Below are 4,977 nucleotides of genomic sequence, written 5' to 3'. Positions count from 1 at the left end.
GCGGGATTATTCGAAGAAATGTGCCCGGCCCTGAGATATCACCTTGACCTTGACAGGATATAACAGCATATATTGTAGCTTCATCTCCTAGAGCTTCTGCTTGACTCCCAGGTAGGACTTTCGCTGCTCTTGCACCTGTTGGGTGTAATCAGGATAGATGCATATGTGGCTGTTCTCAATGGTGAGAGACTCTGTCTACCTCGCCGCCTTCAGAATGCAATCCCGGACTATATAGTTCAGGATCTTTGCAATCAATGCCCTCGGAGGCTCCCCCGGGTGCGGGGGGTACCATGGCCCTATGCGCTCATTCGATGCCAAATACATTTGATAGCCCATGCGGGCACAGTTGAGTCTGAATCCAGTCCTCCAGGAAGCGCTCGGCATTCCCCGCCTCCAATCGCTCCGGCACACCCAGGACTCTAATGTTGCTGCGGCGCGCCCTACCCTCCGCGTCCTCAGCTTTTCGTTCCAATGCGTGCTTCATAGAGGTGAGTTGCATGACTGTCTTCTGGAGGGAAGCCACCGATACCTTATCCGCCACTTTGCGAAGATCCGTTCGCAGAAGGTTGACATCAAGCGATACAGTCTCTATCTGCCGCTCCAGCGCAGAATGGGAGCCCTGTATGGCCTTCAGCAACTCCGCCCGGGAAGGCTCCGCCGGCACATCCGCGCACTCCTCTTGACCTCTCTGCCCCGTAATCCGTTGCGACGGCAGACGCTGGGTTGTATACTGTGTGATACTATTAGGCTGAGTGGATTTCGACATCCTGTCCTTACGCAGAGCCAGCAGACCAGGCAATCAGCGACCACCGCAGGGGAGCACCAAGGATCGTATACGGGTACCTCCGCTCGGTAGCGCGCCTCCTGGTCGCTCTTCAGGTCACTGCCATTCCGCTCCCGATCTCCCATCCAGCAGGACCAGGCTGTAGCAATGGGGTGGCGCACACAAGGATCAAGCACTACCTCAGTGCGTCCCCAGCGAAATTCAAGATTAACAATACTATGTCCACACCAGTTCCTGTAACACTGGGTGTCCCTCAAGGATCCTCCCTCTCCCCATCTCTGTTCAATATACTCATGGAACAACTTACCGCACTACTTCAAGCATCTAATGTTCAATTTCACATGTACGCAGACAATACCCAGCTCTTCCTTAAAATACACACCCTTGATGACATCAAAATACTCAACACAAGGCTTAGGAACATACAGACTTGGCTGGCAGAGAGTCACCTCAAACTTAACCTTCAAAAAACGGAATTCCTCCTAATAGCGCCTCCCACCAAAGTCCCCCTCACTCAGTCCTGGCTTAACCATCTCATTGCACTCAACGTTCAACCTACTATTGTGGACTCAGCGAAATCTTTAGGCATAACCCTTGACTGCAATCTCAATATGCATCATCACGTCAGCAATGCAACGAAGGGAGCTAATTTCAAAATCAACACATTGCGGAAATTGAAAACTTTCCTTCCTCCCAATGACTTCAGAACTGCAGTCCAAGCCCTAGTCATCCCTCGAGTGGATTATGGAAGTGTTGCCCTCTGTGGTCTCCCCATATCGACAACCGCACCAATAAAAGCCTCTATTAATGCTGCAGACAGTCTAATCACGGGCTCAAAAAAACTTTCACACATTTCTCCTGATCTAAAAGCTTTGAACTGGCTGCCTTACGAAGCTAGAATACATCTGAAAATCGCCTGCATGACCCACAAGGTTATACACCACAACTCCCCCAGCTACCTCGCTCAGAAACTGACAATCTCGGGTGGCTCAAGAGTGACAAGAAGTGCAGACAATCTTCTTTTGAAACCTCAGAGATTTCACAAGAAAAAACTTATAAATGCTCCTTCTCAGGGATGGCGCCCAGGATCTGGAATGCCCTCCCTCCAGAAATCAGACTTATCTCATCCTTGGCATCCTTCAAAAAAGAAGTAAAATCTCTCCTATTAGCTAAAGTTACCTGAACTTTGACTAATGTAATCTCGTAACTCAGTACTCTTCCTCCTGTGACTATGTATATTGACCACCTATGCACCGTTGCTACCTTACCTTGTTTCTTTTTTTGTAACAATTTGCTCATCTTTGCACAAAATGTTTTGTTTAATTATTACTCCTTGCCTTTTTATCCCATTCTGTATGTAAAGAGCTCTGATATCCGTAAGGATCTTGTTCGCGCTCTATAAAACTTTTAAAATAAATAAAAATAAAGTAAATTCACTATCAGGACATGCCACACACACCAGCGCATGTCCTACCTTCCACATACAGTGCACCCTGCCCATGGGGGTACATTGGACCTACCTCGAGGCGACTTACATGTAGAAAAGGGAAGGTTTAGGGACTTGCAAGTGTGTGCACTTGCCAATTCGACATGGCAGCCCTAGGCTGTGGACAGGCTACGCAATGGCAGGCCAGAGTTACACTTTACAGGCTGTTTGCGTGGGTGGCACAATCCAGTGCTGCAGCCCACCAACAGCATTTGATTTATATGCCCTGGCACTCGCAGTGCACTTTACTAGGGACTGACACATGAATCAAATAGCCAATCATGAAAAAACCAATCCATAACACAGTTTACACAGAGAGCATACTTTATCACTGATTTGGAGTGGTTAAGTGCCCATAGTCCTAAAACCAATGCACACAGGTCAGGAAATAATAGGAGGAAAAATCTAAATATTTGGGGATAACCCTGCAAACAGGGCCATTTCCAACAAGCAGTCACACACATGCAAGCACAAACTCCACTCAATAGCAGTCACACACATGCACACTCGACTCACGAGCAGTCGCACACACTCCACTCACAAGCAGTTACACAAATTCAAGCGCAAACTCCACTCACGAGCAGTCGCACACTCCACTCACGAGCAGTCACACTTATGCATGTGCACACTCTACTCACAAGCAGTCGCACATAGGAGCACTCGAGCTCTTCCACTAATGTTATGTGAATGTGATGGCATGCAAACAGCTCCTTCATTCTGCAGGCAGAATGCGTGGTGAGCACAGTGCGGGGGAGACACTCAGAGTGTGAAACTCTCTGATGGATCCTGTCTGGATTGATCTGAAGGGCTCAGGAAACAGAGGAAAACTATGAAACAAAGAAAACAGCAGTGTGGGGACGCCATTTTTTTTTCCATATATAAACACAAGCCTGCCAATTTTCAAATGAGCCTGGATTGCTCAGTTGGTAGAGCATCAGGCTTTGAATCTGAAGGACCAGGATTCAAGTCCCTGTTCAGGCGGTTTGTTTATTTTACTTTTTTTTACATCTATGATTTCTATTTTTGTTTTTAAAGGCCAACGCTCCTAGTAGCAATAATCTTTGCAAGCTCTTTAAGCTTGGAATTCGCTAATTGCTCTCCTTTTCGATATTCAATGTTGTCTCCGTAGCGCCACTTCCTGTCTGTCTGTCACTGTGCACCGGTTTCAACGAGTGATAATCGGAAGTGCAGTCGGTGTGCAGCCGGATCCCACTCGGGCTTCCGCTCGTTGACATCTCTGCTCATTATCAGATACTTCTGTTTTGCATCTTATAAATGTAACAAACTTACTATATTCTATTCACAAATTTGAAACAACCTCGTGCAAGGGAAATGAGTGTAATCCATTTTTTTTTTAAATTAATGTCTTCTTGTTGTAAATCGTTTGAAATAAAAGGACGTGAACATTTTCTAAAAGAAGTCACTGTTTGTGCCTTAAACCATCTTCCCTCAACAAGATCTAATTTTTGCCACTTCCAGTGCAATGTGCATAACTGGTGCGAAAATATAGAGCACGAGCTCTACGTGTACAGACATCTAAACCCTATTGGTAAATGAACTTCCCAGTGGCATGTTGGTCTAGGGGTATGATCTTGCTTTGGGTGTGAGAGGTCCTGGGTCAAATCCCAGACGAGCTATCTTTTGATTTTAAGATTTTTTTGTTTAAAATAGGGGCACTGAAAAACACTTCAGAAAGATGAAAAAAAATCCTTTTTCCTTATTTCAAACGCATTAAATAAAAATTAAAAAATTTGAATATGAGATAAATAAGAAGTAAAATGGGCTCATCCAGGCTTTGAACCCGGGACCTCTCACACCCTAAGCAAGAATCATTCCCCTAGACCAACAAGCCACTTTGTATGTTATTGCATCTTTCTCATATTCCAATTCTTAGTGCTCAGAGCTGCCACCAGAGCAGCATAGGGCTTTCAAGTACACTTTTAAAGGGACCGCTCTATTAAAACCCACTCACTGAACAGCAGAGAAGGAATTAACAGCAGAACCAGAAGGACCCATAACACTTCTTACCTCCCACGTCTGTGAGACTCACCGGCAATAGAGCAGGGGCCCCACATGCACAGAGAGCTCTGTATCAGGACGTGTGTTATTTATACTTTGATAAACCTATTTTGTGCAGTCATTTTAAGGGCCATTTTCATCTCTCAGTAATTCTGACCAATATACTCGAATATGCTTCTACGCCAGTGCATTAAATGGCACTATAGAAGTGAAGGTGCTCGCTATTTACAGTATCTGTTATTCTGCTTGCTCCTGAGAAGTGCACTGGCAGCACTGCGGAGAAGTGCACTTACTCACCCTTTCAAATGGAAGAAGTGCAGGTACTCAGTACCGGACAGAGTACTTGCCCATTTAAAGCGATGCCCAATGCCATAAATAGCAAATAAAACCATATATATGATAAAATTAGTGGACACACGTACAAGCTCCGTCATCAGATTTACTCCACACCCCTACTCATCACTCCCACGTTCACCAGTAACTAGACGTAAAAGAATGAGTGATTAAAAGTGTGTGAGGGTGTATTCTAGGTTGCACTCCCCCATCCCATGAACATAGAGTGGGATTATGCACCCACTACTTCTTTCTCCTGAGTACAAGAAGAGCAGTCCAGTCCTTCATGGCTCCTCTCAGGTCAAAGACAGCAGGTCCAGTCCTCTTCAGTTCGTCCTCAGGTCCAGAAAGTGTT

General features: G+C 45.7%; 1 non-coding gene across 1 annotated transcript; it reads left to right on the top strand.

Moving 5' to 3' along the window:
• The first annotated feature begins 3,178 nt into the window (after nucleotides 1–3,178).
• TRNAQ-UUG (transfer RNA glutamine (anticodon UUG)) lies at nucleotides 3,179–3,251 on the top strand. The gene has a single exon. It is a non-coding gene; the product is annotated as a tRNA-Gln (tRNA).
• The last annotated feature ends 1,726 nt before the right edge of the window (nucleotides 3,252–4,977 follow it).

This window comes from Lissotriton vulgaris, chromosome 1_2, assembly GCF_964263255.1.
Source record: "Lissotriton vulgaris chromosome 1_2, aLisVul1.2, whole genome shotgun sequence".
Classification (NCBI taxonomy): domain Eukaryota; kingdom Metazoa; phylum Chordata; class Amphibia; order Caudata; family Salamandridae; genus Lissotriton; species Lissotriton vulgaris.
Note: the sequence above shows the minus strand (reverse complement) of the source record. Positions and strands in the feature narration are given on the sequence as shown.